The sequence below is a fragment of the Delphinapterus leucas genome, chromosome 6, assembly GCF_059928025.1.
Source record: "Delphinapterus leucas isolate spDelLeu-1000000601 "Yukka" chromosome 6, BTC_Dleu_Yukka2, whole genome shotgun sequence".
NCBI lineage: Eukaryota > Metazoa > Chordata > Mammalia > Artiodactyla > Monodontidae > Delphinapterus > Delphinapterus leucas.
The window spans coordinates 44121367-44136294 of NC_143134.1; the positions used below are offsets into that span (position 1 = coordinate 44121367).

Below are 14928 nucleotides of genomic sequence, written 5' to 3' on the forward strand. Positions count from 1 at the left end.
AGTTAGAACTTCCAACTAAGGAGGAAGGAAGGATATCAAAGAGAGGGAGGGGGGCCTTGGACCTATCCAGATAATTTAGAATTCTGATAGAATATGTTGGGATCGGTAGGCAGCAAATCTGAGGGGGCCTGGAGCAGGAGTGAAAGCATCTCTATCTCTCGGTGGCTTTAGAGAACCCCAGGGAGGAAGAGGAGATGGCTCCAGAGAACTCCTGGAGTATTCAGCAATTCCAGGCTGAATACTTAGGCACCAACATTATGGCTTCAGCTCTCACCCATTCTCTACCTTTAGGGGATCTTTGCCCTTTTCTGGTGCCAGAGATTAGAGGGTTCGGGGCACACTCAGGTGGCGATACAGATGACGGGATTCAGAAGGGGGTCTGCAGGGAGTGTTGTAAGCGGGGCCTAGGTGCTGTCCCAGGATGTGTGTGAGTCGTCTCTGGGGGGCTGAGCTGGACCCTGAGTGTGTTGGGGGGGCGTGCTCTGGGTCCCCCTCCCTGGCTCAGCCTGGGGCTGTGTCGGATCAGGTTTCTCGGCGCCTGGAGCCTCTGCGAGGCCGAGCTGTTCCCGGGCCCCAGCCAAGCAGCCCCGGGCGCTGGCACTGCATGAGGAAGCAGGAGGGGGGTGAGGGGGAGCGAGGAGGGGGGCTGTGAGGGCGTTTACGTAACCGCCTCCTGGAGCCCGCCCGGACCCGCCAAACCCCAGTGTGGGACTCCGTGTGATTGAGAGCGTGTGTGACTCTGCGTGTGTGCCTGTGTGACACGTGGTGTGACTGAGTACATGATTGTGTGGGTGACTGTGTCTATGTGTGGTATGGTGTATAAGTGCGTGATTCGGGGAGTCCCGCCCTTCTGAGACCTCTAACCCCCAGCCCCAAGCAGGGGTCCCTGACTCCCAGTGTGCCATAGTGAGGTTCAATATACAAGTTTGACTCTTTGAGGCCAGGTGTGTGACTTTACATAATGTGTGTCCGGCATTTTTTAAAAATTTATTTTATTTTTGGCTGCGTTGGGTCTTTGTTGCTGCCCGTGGGCTTTGCTCTAGTTGCGGCGAGCGGGGGCTACTCTTCATCGCAGTGCACGGGCTTCTCACTGCGGTGGCTTCTCTTGTTGCGGAGCACAGGCTCTAGGTGCGCGGGCTTCAGTAGTTGTGGCACGCAGGTGCAGTAGTTGTGGCTCGCGGACTCTAGAGCGCAGGCTCAGTAGTTGTGGCACGCTGGCTTAGTTGCTCCGTGGCATGTGGGATCTTCCCGGACCAGGGCTCGAATCTGTGTCTCCTGCGTTCGCAGGTGGATTCTTAACCACTGCGCCACGAGGGAAGCCTATGCCTGGCATTTGTAGGTAAGATAGAGGCTCTGTGTGAGTGTTTGTGATGCTGGGTAGCCAGGTATGTGCCTCACGGTGGACCTTTTTGATGGCATAGCAGGTTAGAAATAAACACCATTTCCCGAAGGAGTACTGGAAAAGGTAGGTGGGGTGGGGGCTCTCTTTCCTTGAGGACAGCAGGAATGGGGAAGGGTCCTTGCTACCCAAAGGCTTGGGATGGCACAGTTATCTTCTGGGGAAGGGGGATGGGAGGTGGTTCAAGTTAAGGTCACTTGCCAGGGTGGAGCCAAAAGTCTTTCATGGTGGGAGTTTTACTTTCAGGGAGTTTTACAAAGTCAAGGTTCCAGGGAACCTCTCCCCTCCCCAATTTCCCAAGGCCTTCCAGAGTTATCAAATCTGGGATAACCATCACTTGCAGGACACTAGGGCTCTGAACTGGGGGCGTTATTTCCCACTGCCCCTCATAGGAGAGGCAGATGGTGAAGATGGGGTAGGGCTGGGAGAGGGTGTCAGTGAATTGGGGTTTGGCTTAAGGATAGCGGTGCCATGAGACAGAGGGGGGCTGGTGCAGAGCTGGGGATACTGGGGATAGGGGCGCCTAATAAAGCTGGAGAGGAGACAGGGCCAGTTCTTGCAAGGCTTTGAAGAGCCGCCAACAAGGCTTGGCTTTGCCCCAGGGAAATGGGGTCCAGGAGGGTTCAACACGGAAGCTTAGAAAGCTCAGAAGCTCATGTGCAGATAGAGCATTGGAGCCAGCAAGAGCAGAAACCCACGAGTAATCTGTTGCCCCAGTTGAGATGCAAGGAGAATCGCTTTTGGACCAGGCGGTAGCGGCGGGAGGGAGAGGGGGGCCGCACCCCGGTTGCTCAGTAGGTGGGCGCTGCCTCTCTGTTGGAGCCGCAGCTTGAGAGAGAACGCGCGTCTCGCACCGCCCGCCAGGTGTCGCTGCGGCCCTGGGGAAGCGGGCGCGGCCGCCGGGTACTGAGCCGGGAGAAGCTAGAGATCGACCGACGCCGGGATCCGGTCCGACGTGCGCCTCTGGTCCTGGCTAATCCTCTGACACACCGATTTATCCGGCTGCCGGACCCCGGTTGCCCCGCATGGACCCTGTCCCAGCACTCGCGGACTTGGGCACTGCCGTCGGCAGCCCAGGCGTCCCCAGGTGGAGAGGTGACGTTGGTCCGGGGCGGAACTCCCCACTGCTCTCAACCTGGCAGAAAGAGGCTGAGTCCAGGACACGGGGGTATCCGGAGGTCAAGTCACCCCACCCGCAGATCTCGACGCCCGTCGGCGCCTCGAGGGGAGGGGCCCCCCCGCCCCAGAACCCAACCTCTCCCAGGCCTAGTTTCGGCGCCGGGGGAGGGGTAATTCCGCCCCGCCCCCACCCCAACACAGATTCTGTCGCACTGTCTCTATTCCTTCCCGGTGCCCACCCCCTCGTCCCCGCCCGCGGCCTGGGTACTTGGAAGCTCCGGGCCCGGGGAGACCAGATAAAGGACACCTACTGTGGGTGGGGGTGAGCTGGATCTCAGCTGGGCGCCACTATTTCTCTGTGTGTCCCTAAGCCCCAGCCGGCTCTCTCTGAGCCACAGCCCCGACTGACCCCTGCCGGTTGCACTGAGGGGATTCTGCGGCCACGGAAGTGAAAGTGAAAAGCCCGGGCAGTGGCGGGAAGAAGGTTTTTCCTCTGCAGTGGGAGTCCCTGAGGCATTTGTTGGGAAAGGGCCCGGGCGCTCTGGGCAGCCTACTAGGGAAGGGTGTGAGGAAGCAGCGAGATACTTCCTTCCCCGCTCCCCGCCCCCAGGCCTTGCGCAGCTCCCGGGAGGGGCTAGGAGCAGGGATTATGGGTCAAAGGTCAGGTGAAAAATCCGTGGGGTGGGAATGGGGGCGGGTCACTCGTTCTCCGCCGCTGGCATTCACCCTTTCTGTTGCGCTCTCCTGTGGCCTCAGAAGGAGTCAGGTTGTCTAACCTTAATCCCCCATGTAATAGCCAGACCGGAGGCGCGGGGGCCAGTGCAGTGAGCACACCCGCCCCTCAGAGGCCCAGGCTGCGAAGGGAAACTCGAGGGGTGAACCTCCAGCGCCAAACTCTGGCACTCGCGCTCCGGCACTGCAGGTCCAGGCATAAAGGGCGCACCCTCCCTAAGACCCGCATCCCATTGGCGGTCACTCCTCAGGCCTTGTGTCCAGGGGTGGGGGGTGGGGTGAAAAAGGAGAGGGTAGTTGTGGCGTGTCACCGGAGACTTGGTGGGAAGCAAGGGCCTAGGTTCCCAGCCTGGTCCATGCTGGGTCATGCGAGCAAATAGCCTCCTCCCTTCAGCGCGAGGGGTGTAAGTGTCTGTGCCTGGGCGGGGTGTGAGGTGGGGTCGTTGTTGGGGGGCGATAGGAAGAGGGGAGGCGCGGAGACCTATGGCCTACCCTGACCAAAGTGGGGCCTGGGGGCCCTGGCTCGCGCTCTTCTCACGGAGATGCCGGCCAGAGGACCCCGAGAGTTGGCCCGGGGTGTGCCAGGGTGTCGGTGCGAGGCAGTCAGGGCCTGAACGTGCGGGAGTGTGCGCAGCGGAGACCTGGCCAAGGCTGAGCGAGAATGAGCGACCCGGGGGGACTGGGTGCGCGCCCAGGGGCCCTGGGGGATCCAACGGAGTGGGTGTGGGTGTGTGTGCGTGCGCGTTTTTGAGACCCGCGGTCGGGGCTGCACATGAAGCGCGGGGACTACAGCAGTCTGGAAGGCGTTTCCGAGAGAGGGCGAATGCGAGGGGGCCAAGCGTGCCAGTGCGGGCGAGTGTGCCCGCGGTGGGGAGGGTGCGTGCCAGCACGAGGCGAATGGGAGCGGGGGCTCACAGGCCTACGCAGGATGAGTGTGCCCGCGCGAGCGGGCCGCGCGTGCCAGGCGCGGGAGCGTGCCAAGGCGGGGGCACGCGGGGGCCGTGGCCGGGAGGGGGTCGTGGCGCGCGGCCGCCGAGGCGCGGGGAGACCAGGCGGGAGGGGGAGGGGAGCGAGGGCGCGCGCGGCCGAGCGGGCGCCCGCGGTCACATGGGCGAGGGAAGGAGGGAGGGAGCGCGCGAGGGAGGGAGGAGGATGGGGGGGTTAAAGCCGCCGAGCGCCGGGGAGCCGGTGCAGAGCGGGCGGCGGCGGCGGCAGCGGACGCGGCGGCTCCAGCCGGCGCGGCGCGGGGCTTGGCGGCAGGATCTGGCAGCGGTGCTAGCTCCGCGCTCCCTGCGTCGCTCCCTGCCGGGAGCGGTCGAAGGTCGAGGCGCGGAGCCCCGGCGGCCCGAGGGCGCGGTGAGTACCCAGCGCGGACCGCGCGCGGCCGGACCCTCAAACCCTCCGGCTGACCTACAGACCCGCGGCCCTCGTGCGCGCGGGAAGAGGGAGGGGACGTGCATGGGCCCGAGACCGGGGGGGAGGGGACAGGAAAGTTCACGGGAAACTTTGCCCGTAAACTCGGGGGCGGGGGCGCAGGAGAATCTGCCCCCCACGTCCGGGCGCGCCGGGGGTTGGGCGTGGTGGGAGGGGGGATGGACAATCGGCTGGCGGGAGGTGGCAGGGGCCAACTGCCCTAGCCTCCCTGTTCTCCCTCACCGCTCAGCACCGCGCGCAGGGTCTGGGAAAATTCCGGAGCTGGGGGGTCGCAGTGACCCCCGCGCGCCCAGAGGCGGCTTCTTTCTCCAGCAGAAATCTGGACTTCAAAGCGCCCAGGGGTGTGAATGGACGGTTGCGCGTCTGCCAGTGTATGTATGTCCGTGTGAATCCGCGTGTGTGTGTGTGTGTGTCAGCGTGAATCCGCCTGTGGTTTTCTCGTGAGTCCGCCTGGATGTATCTCCATTTAGTGGGTCTCCTCCAGTATCTCTTTGTAAGTGTTCCTGTGTTGTGTGTCCGTGTGGGTCTGCCTGTGGTGTATCCCCGTCTCTTTGTGAGTCCGCCGGTGTGTGTCTCCCACAGTGCGGCTCTACATGAGCCGGCCTGGGTATCCCTGTATTGCTCGGAGGAGTGTATCTCCCCGTGCGTGGGGGATGGGCGGCGGGGAGGTCACCAGACGGACAGCTCTCCTCCTCGCCTCCTCTCCTCTCCCGAGCCTCTCCTCTAGCGCTCCCTAGACCCCCTCCCCCCCTTCAGTAGCTTCAGGCGGGTAGGACTATTTCACGCCTTGTTGAAAATTCAGGATTTTCTTTCTCTTTCCGTCTAGTCTCTCTCTTTGAGAAGCCTCTGTGTGTGTCTATGTGTCTGGCAGCTTGTGTGCAACACTGGGTGTGTGTCTGCATGCCGCTGTAGGAGTGTGTCTGCAACACTAGTTGTGTTGCCTGTAATACTTGGTTTGTGTCTGTGTCGCTAGGGCATTCGTGTGGCTGTAATCACTGAAGTGGTGGGAGTATGAAATGCTGGGTGTGTTTGTGCATCTGTAACTGCTGTTTGTCCAGGGGGTCTGAAACACTGAGTGCCTTTTTGTGTGTCTAACTCTGGGTGTGATGGTGTACCAATGCACGTATGGGGGTGGTGGGACTTGAGCAATTGGATATTCCTACGGCTGTAGGGCTAGCCGGGGCTTGGCGGGTGGAGGGGGCTGTGTCTCAATAAACTGCGCATCCCTGCTCCACTGCCAAAACCCACACAAATCTTCTGGACTGGTTCTTAGGGCTCCCGGTTAGGATCAGTGACATGCAGCCAAGGTTCACACTCCATCACAGTTAATACTCCAACTGGGACCCTGAGCCTTATGTGAAAAGTAGGAATTTAAAGTTAACACTCAAGACTTCTAGGGGCTCTGGAATTCATCCTCAGCTTTACTCTGGGACACTTAAACTCATATGGACTCGCACCAAGAATTACACCAGGACAATGGACTTGCACTCAGATTCACACTTATGTTCTTGTCATATCCAGTGATACACTTCACTCCTGTAGTTTACACTCAGACTCACATTGGGACTCTAGGCTCACACTTTAGATTCACATTTCTGTCCTGAGGCTCATAGGCTAACATTGAGACCTAGAGCCCATGCTCAGAACACACTGGAGTCCTAGGGCTCACAATGGGACTCACACTAAGACCCTGGAGCTTTCTCAGATTCACACATTCTGAGGCTCACACTCAGACTCACATGGAGAACCTGGGGCCCACATTTGAACTCAAGGACTCACGTAGGACACTGGGGTTGATACACTCATGCTCACATCAGTTCACCCTCAGATTCACACTAGGACATGCAAGATTCTCACTTCCATCCTGGGATCACTTAGGGACCCAGACTTATAAAGGGACCCCAGCGCTCACACTCAGACTCACATGGGGAAACGTAGCTCACATTCAGAAAGCCGTGAAGACCAGGGGCTCACATTCAGACGAACACTAAGTCTCTAATGCCTATACTGACTTGTTTGGGAATCCTGGGGTTCACACTCATACTTCCGTCCTGGGGCTTACAGTCACATGCACACTGGGACCTACATTCACAGTCAAACCTATACTTGCATCTTGGAGTTCACACTCAGATTGACATCCCTGTCAATTACATTAAACTTGCTTCCATCTTGGGGCTTGTGCTCAGACCCACACTAGGGACCTAGGGCTCACACTCAGACTCATGCTTGCACCTTGAGGCTTTCATATTCACATGGGAGCCCTGGGGTTCACGCTTAGAATCACACACAGTTACCCTTCCATCTGGGGCTCACATTCAAACCCACATTAGGATTGTGTCCACACTCCCAGTGGAACTTAGAACTCATAGTTAAATACACCCATGCTATGGTGTGTCTCAGGGAAGTTGGGGACAGGAGCAAGATCTGTCCTCTCCAAAGGTGGGGAGGGGAGGAGATACATGTTTGGTCACATCTCTTACTTGGGTTGTGGGCTGATGGAGGGGGCGGTGGGAAACTGACCCAGTTAAATTTTTCTACCTTTTCTTCCAGAGGAGACTAGGCTCTCACAGCAGGAAGGTTGAGTGGCTTTTTTGGTACAGGGGTGACATGTACCCTTAGAGTTCCCCATGTACATGCACATCCCCCTTAAATAGTTTTGGGTGCCCTTCCTGTGATAGAGAGGGTCAGGTATGGGGAAATGAGATTCATGTCCTCCCAAGACATCTCCCCCATCCCAATCATCCTTAGGTTGGGAGAGGTGTGAAGATGACTTGGTGAGGGGTAGACCTCTGGCTCCTTTGACCTTTCCAGGATGGTGAATCTCTGATTCTAAGGGAGATGGTAGCCCCAGATCTGTGGTGAGAAGGTGGCTGGAGGAGGAGACTGGACTGGAACCCACCCGCCTCTCTCTCCTCTGCCCTGGCTGGAAAGGGGTTGGACCAAGTTATGTTATATCTCACAGTGTCTCCTGGAATGCCTGAGTCCTTATCCTGTCTCCAGGGTATGCCCAGAGTTCTCCACTCTGCTTCTTCCCAAAAGAGCAATAGCCCTGGGGAGGGGGCGCAATTGAGTCAGGCTGCAACCAACCTTAGGACTCCACCTGCCTTGGAGACACTGCCGGGGGCTTTATATACCTTCCCACTGTGGAGGCCAGTGGGCGGGGCTGCTGAAGTACGTGAGGACCCCTTGGGAGCCCACGAAGTAGGGACCTGGCCCTCAGGCTCAGATGGCTAGGCTGTTAACTGCTCCTTGTCCCAGAGGGGGACACGTGCTCTCCAGCCCCCCTATGGGGGTGGTGCGCTTGAAGGCAAAGCACCCTGCTCTGCCCCCCCCATGGCGAGCTGAAGTGTAAATGAATCGGAAACAGATGGAGCGTATTTTCTTTGAAATGCAGATGGTTGTGGGGGGGGGGGAACCCTGTGTGCCTGGTTGGGAGGGGGGGCGTCCCAGAGAACAAGGAGGCTGAGAAGAGAGAGCTGACCCCTCCTCCAGACCTGCTGTGGGGTTGAGGGGAGTGGTGGAGACCTCAGCTGTGTAAACTCCCGTGGCCCAGGGTGACCACACCCACCCCGGCTCCTGGCTTCCTGTGGGGAGGGGCTGGGGAGCCTAGTGGTCCCTGTGAGCTGAGAGCCCTGAGGTCGTCACCCCCTTTTACTTCTGCAGAGGGCAAAGAGAATCCCCAAAGCGTAGAGCATGCTGGGTTTGGGGTCGCCAGAGCCAAGGAGTGGGAGGAAGAGCTGGGGCAGATGTGGGGAAGAGTTAGACCCTGCTGCTGCGGGGAACCAGCTCCCAGAAGCTGGGGCTGGAGCTACAGTGGAAGGAACTGAAGTTAGACTATGGTGGTGACTTCTGGGCAGTCCAAGGGCCCGTCCTGGGGTTTAGGAACGGACTGAAGCATCCTCAGTCCTGAAAGAAGTCAGCATGCCCCACCATACGTTACCTGTACTTCCTCTTCACAATACTCACCAAGGCTGCATAGTGATTGCCTGTGAACTCTGGGACCTAGGGACTGGGGTCTGCTTTGCTTACCACCCGCCCACCCTGCCCCTGGCACAGACCAGGTACACAGTGGGAGGGCACTGCTGAGTAAATAATACATCATCTTCTCTCCTGCCAGACTGACTGTTGTTGGTGGGCAGGACCATGTCCCTAACTCCTGGCACAGGACCTGGCAGGGATTAGGTACTCAAGAAATGTTGAGGAATGAACATTGAGTGGGACAGACCATGGGGAGAGGGGACTCTCTGGGGTTTGTGGCTTGAGACCCAACAGCCTCTGTTGTATAACCCTGTTTGGCTCAAAGGACCCCTGAGTGATTTGCAGCTAGACTAAAGGAAGGACTTCCCTGCCTTCAGGGAAGGAGTGCAAAGGATAGGCAGCTTCTTCCTTGAAAAGGTCTGGACTAGGTGAGACTGGGGCAGGGCAATGACCCTGCTTCTGTGGCAGAGGTCAGAGGTCACCTCTGTCCTCTCCCCAGCTTCAGGATTTTTCAGAAGATGGGAAAGTCCTTTTCTCCCCACGTGGTTGTGAGCATGTCATGTCCCTTGCTCTCTCTAGGTCTGGGTTTCTTGGACTATAGCTAAGGCAGTGGACCCCATGTCTGAGCCTTTGAGGCTGGGTTCCGAGTTTGTTTAGCTGCTGTGGGCACCACGGACTGTCTGTATTGGTTATTAATGTCTGTCTGAGAACACAGGGTTCGGATCCTAAAAATACCCTGTCCAGCCAGAGCCAGGGAGTTGCTGGTGTGGGTCAGTGTAGCAGTGGCTGCATCTTGATGGGATAGGCACAGAGGCACTAGAGACTGGGAGAGTGTGGGGAAACTGAGGCAGCATGGGCGAGAGTTGCACAGGAGACAGAGCCTTTGTTTTATATGGAACAAAGGTTTATAAAATAGTGGTGCCACTTAGTCAAATTATGGCAACATTTAGGGTAAACTGTTACCCTGCACTGCAGAGAATTTCTTTCTCAGAGAGCCTGGAGATACATCTGATATCAGACATAAAAATCGAGTAGTCAATAGTACTCTAATAGTCATTTCAAGTCCAGCTTCAAGATGTTCCAAAATAGTGTGTGGCAAAGAACAAAATCTTCCCCAAGTAGCCTTTTCTGAGCCACTGCCTCCATCCCTACCTCCTAGAGCTCTTCCTTGCAGCCCAAGACCCAATGAGGTTCTTCCACACCCTATTCTATAGGTCCCCACCTCACTTCTGACCCCCATGCCTCTGTGTAGCCCCTCTCCCCCAGGAGAAAGGAACTGCACAGTGGGCCCCAAAAGGTAAGAAGAGCCCCAGTCTCTGAGGGCAGATGTCACGTGACCCTGGCCCGTGAGCTGACCTTTCTGGGCCCCTCCGTGAAATCGCGAGATGAGGGGCTGGGCCCTGGCCCAGGCCCTGAGAGAAGGCGGTTTTGGCACCCATCCAGGTCCTTGACGTCAATGACTCTCCAAATAATGGAATCAATATTGGGGGGTGGGGGCCAGCGTGAACCAGGCCCCAGCGATTAGAAACAGATCAGCACAAACCCGCAGCTGATTCTGATAGAGCTGCCTTGGAGAGCTAGGGTGGGAGGCCTGGAAGGAGGTGGACCTGGGGGGGCTCAGGAATGGAGGCGGAGCCATGGCGTGTCCAAAGCGTGCGAGTACACAAGTGGGCAGAGACTTTGGGGCTGCCTGGGTTGGAACGATGGGGTGGGAAAAGGGGGGCTGTCCTGGTCCCCTCCTCCTTTGAGCCTGTGGGGTTCCAAGGCTGGGGAAGCTTTGTGAATGGAGACTTCTTTCAGCCAGTGAGTGATGAAGAGTGGGCAAGGGGAGTCCAGAGTTCATTTCTCTCTGTGTCCTCAGACCTGGGCCTCTAGGCCACATTAGGGGTTACAGGTTATACCCAGGGAAGGGGGAGAGTTCTGAGTGAGACCTAAGGGAAATGACCTTTTGCTTGGGAGCATTGGGCATTAATCCAAGATAGAGAAATGGGTATTCTCCCTCAGGTTGGGAGGCTGGTCTCCTTCCCTAGCCCATGTCCTGTCAGCCCTGTAGAAGACAGCAGGTGAGGATGGAGGGGGCCATGGGGTCCACAGGGGGCTGCCTGGTGGCAGCTGACAAAAAACAGGAAGAAGGGCTGGGGGAGTGGCTGTAATTACGGGGCATTTATTATTAATCAGATGAAATTGCTGGAAGCAGCTGGTGTAATGTGTGTAGTGATACAGACTCTGCATGCCCCCAACACAGGCACACTCGAATGCACACTTACACACGTACCACACACTGCCTGAGTCTTGTTTGTTTTCACAGTTTTCTTCTTGTGAAGGTGGGATGGTTCCATATGTGTCTGTATGTCTGTGTCTATCCTTCTGTGTTTTCTTCACGTCGGCCTGTGTCCTCCTCTCCCTCTATTGTCTCCTTTTCCCACTGTCTCTGTCATTCCTTGGTCCCGTGTGTCTGTCTCTGTCTTCCTCTCTTTGGGCCTACCTATCTCTTGGTGTGTCTGTATCTGTTACCACCAGCCAGCCTGTCTCTAACACCTTGTTTTCGTTTCTGGCCATCTCTCCCTGTTTGGTGGTACCTCTGCCTCTCTGGGCAGGGTTGGATGACATGGAGTCCCTTTCTCATGGGTATGTGTTTAGGCACTTGATCATGCCTTTGGCAGACACATCTGGGACCTGTTTTGGCGGGGAGAGGAGCAGTTGAACCCTGAGAGTCTTCCGGGGTCTTGTAGAAGTCGAGGGCTCTGTTAAGTAAGTGGAGTCCTAGAAGCAACAGTGACTTTCAGAACAGCCAGCTTTCTTACCAACTACCAGTCATGTGACTTTGGGCAAGGTGCTTTTGTTCTCTGAGCCTCAGTTTTCTCATCTGCAAAAACTGTGTGTTAAGTCCTCAGCATGGTATCTGGCTCATCAAGGACCCTGAGCAAGTGTTAGCTGTTCCTATTATTATTGGGAAAGGCACTGTGCTGGTGGGAGAGAGATCTGCAGAGGCAAACTGGTATAGCAGAAGGGCTTTGGAGCTAGATTTGCACTCTTATCTATGCTCTGGAACGGATCAGCTGTGTGGTCTTGGGCAAGTTAACCTCCCCGAATCTCAGTTTTTTCAGCTGTCAAATGGGAATAATAGTAGAACCTACCTCACGGAGAAGTCATGAAGATTAAATGAGATCATGCATATAAAGTGCCTAACAGTTCCTGACACATAACAGATGCTCAATAAATCGTAGTGGTGATGAGGAGAAAACAGTATGATGGTGGGTGTTTATGCCCTGCTGGGGGCCATGGGTCTCTGTATGAGTATGCATGGGAGAATGTGTGTGACATGGAGGTGCTTGTGTCTGTGAACTGGTTGTGTGGGGATTTTGGATTGTCTTTGGGTGTGTATCTATGTGTGGTGTCAGGCCACTGGCTTCTGGCCTACTTTTGTCCCTGTGGTTCAGAACCTAAGGTCTGCAAAGGGTGCTGCAGGGAGTCTGGACCACTCCCAACTTTTTCTCTTCTAGACACTTACCTGCTGCCTGCCTCAGTCTCTCCTTCTCACAGTGGGGTTGTGAGTGTGAAATGAGCTCTGAGTTGGACTAAGGTCTCCTCTGTAGCCTCTGATTTGTGCCCTTTGCCCTTCTAGAATCCAGCCTTGTCACATCATCCCGCCCCCTTGGTTTTGGAAGTCTCAGGAAGAGTTTGGTCTGGAGGAGGAGGACGTTGATTGTGCTCGGTGTGCGGCCAGCGGTGAAGAGGTATGTGCTGGGGACCCAGGGGAGGCAGGTCAGTTTCAGGGCATCTGGCAGGTGCATTGGGGCTGTAGGTCTGGGGATGTGAGTGAAGGAGGGCCTGAGATCTCTTCCTGCTCTCCCCTCCTCCTTCCTCCTGAGGCTTTTCATGACAGGCCAGTAAAGGGGAAGAGACTTACCCACAGTCACACAGGCAAGGGCAAAGCCAGGTCAGAAAATTGGGTTCTGCACTGAGGGAGCTGAATCTGGATGTGGGAGTATGTTTCGTCCCATTGTCAGGCTCCCTCTCTGCCCCCAAAGCATCTCTCTGGCTTGACAACAGGGAGCAGCTGGGCTTGGAGGAGACAGGATAGAGGGTCAGAAAGTCCAGAATCTTCTGAGGCCAGCCTCGGAGGCTGGGCCTGACTCTCCCCGCCTTTCATTCCGGCCAGGCAAGGCCCCCGGATTGGCAGCCCCCGGGGTGGGGGTGTCCATGGGATCGAGGTGCGCTGGAGCGGAACGGAAGGGCCTATTGTCCGAAACCCGCCAGAGGCCCACAAAGGCCGGCCAGGCTTTTCATCTCAGCTCCCAAACAGACTGGCCATTTTCCTGGTCTGGGAGTTGGGGGCGGGTGGGTTGCTGACCCTTCAGAACTAGGAATGGGGTGTTGTTGAGGGTGCGGGGGGGTATCCAGGCTGACAACATGGCCATAAAAGGGACAAAATGGAGCTGGGGTTCTGAAGAGGAGGAAGGGAGGTTCCAGAAGGCTGGAGAGAGTTAAGCTTCTGTCTCACTGTTCCCAGAAGACCTAGGGACTTGGAGTGGGGTATCTGACAGAAGTTCAGATTTACCCAGTAATAGGGAGCACACCTGGAAGGAGTGTGATGGCTGGTTGGGAAAGTGAGCTGCTCAGCTGTGAGGGCCATAATCCTCCCTCCGATTGGGGACATCTTAGGGAGTTGGAACTGGGACCAGAGAAGAGAAGGCTAGTGGTCAGGCAAGAGAATGGGCTCCCTGCAGCAGGAGGGACTGAGGCCAGACAGCAGGAAGGACTTTCTGCCAATGAACAGTAGCTCAGATGCCCTGACCCTGTCCCTGGGGATCCCAGAGGATCACAGAGAGCAGGGGAGCTGGAGAATACCCCTGGGGGCTAGGGCTGAGGCAGCTTCTGTGGGGGCAGACGAGGAGGCCGAGAGGGAGGACTTGGCAGTTCCGTCCACCCTCCTGCAGCAGCACCTCCAGCACCACTTTAAAGACAGCTTTTTAATTTAACAAAGTGGATGAAAAACTGTTTTTGGAAATAAAAGATATCTGCTGTCTCCCAGGCTAGCACTCAGCCCTTGCAGAGAACCTGTCTCTGGGTTTCTTCTTGCTGTCGGTGACTCCTTTCCTCTCTCTCTGTCTGTCTCTTTTGTTAGTTTGTTTGTTTCTACTCTTCAGCCCCCCAGCTTCCCCTCGGCCTCACCATCACCCCCCCACCCCCCCGGCCCCATTCAGCCTCCGTGGGAGTGTCATCCTCAGCCTCTTATTTCCGTGTCTCAGTATCTCCTTCTGTCTCTCCGCTCCCAGTCTCTCTCTTCCAGGGCTTGTCTCTCTCTCCTGATTCATCTCTGTCTCCCAGCCTGTCTCAATCTCTGTCTCCCTTCCCCCCCCTCCTTTCTCCCCCAACCCCAGCTCTAAATGGGTCTATTTAAAACACCCGACGCTGCCAAGTCAGAAAAGCGTCTCCTGATAAAGCGCATTAGGCGGAGGGAGGGAGGAGGAGGGAGGAGGGAAGAGGGAGCGGCGGCGGGCAGATGGATTGATCCAAGCCGGTAACCCCATTAATCAGGCATTGTGGATCCCCCTCCCTCCCCCAGCTTCAGCCCCTTCAGAGCTAAAAGCCGCTTAAATATTTATCACCCCTCCCCCATGGGGGCGGGGGGAGGGGTGTGTGGTCCTCGGTGTGAGTGTCCCCAGCCCCCTGGTCTCCCCCCATGTGCGCGTACACATGTGTGCATGTGCTTGTGCGTGCACACCTGACAGGCCCAGGGCCCAACTGTCGTCTTGCCCTCCCACCACTTGAGTGACCTGCTCCCCTGAGCAGCCTCTGGGGACCTTGGGGTTCTGGCCTGGCTCCTGCCCCTCCTGAAGAGTTGGGCATGCAGAGTAGAGACCCTGGGCTCCGTTGGGGGTCCTCATGCCCCCCAAAGTGCAGGACTGGGAGGCATTGCACTGTCCTTCTCAGGAGGCAGGAAGGGGAGCTTCGGTTCAATGTCCAGATTCCCCCAAATTTCCAGTGCAAGAAGTCACCTGGGGAGTAGAGTTGGGGACTCCACGTTTCTAGAGTGCACGAAGGTCCCTTGCAAGGCTGGTGGAGGTTCCCCCTTTCTCCTCACAGGGCAGAAATACGACCTGGGGGTGGGATGGGGGCTTCCCATTACCCTCAGACATGCGGGAGGGCAACCTGGGCCGGGAGGGGGTCCCCATCACCCCCAGAGAATAGAAAGGTGGCCGCTCTCTGGGGGTGATGTGGGTTGGAGCCCCCATGGCAGCAGAGGTCAGCCTTGAGTGAGA

At 57.0% G+C, this 14928-nt stretch overlaps 1 protein-coding gene across 1 annotated transcript in view; it reads left to right on the plus strand.

Moving 5' to 3' along the window:
- Positions 1-8852: 8852 nt before the first annotated feature.
- The window catches only part of CNTFR (ciliary neurotrophic factor receptor), a 34125-nt gene continuing 28049 nt past the window's right edge, over positions 8853-14928 (plus strand). Inside the window, exon 1 of the mRNA XM_022551607.3 lies at positions 8853-12399. The gene's annotated coding sequence lies outside the window, so the exon portion shown is untranslated. The remainder of the gene's footprint in view (positions 12400-14928) is intronic.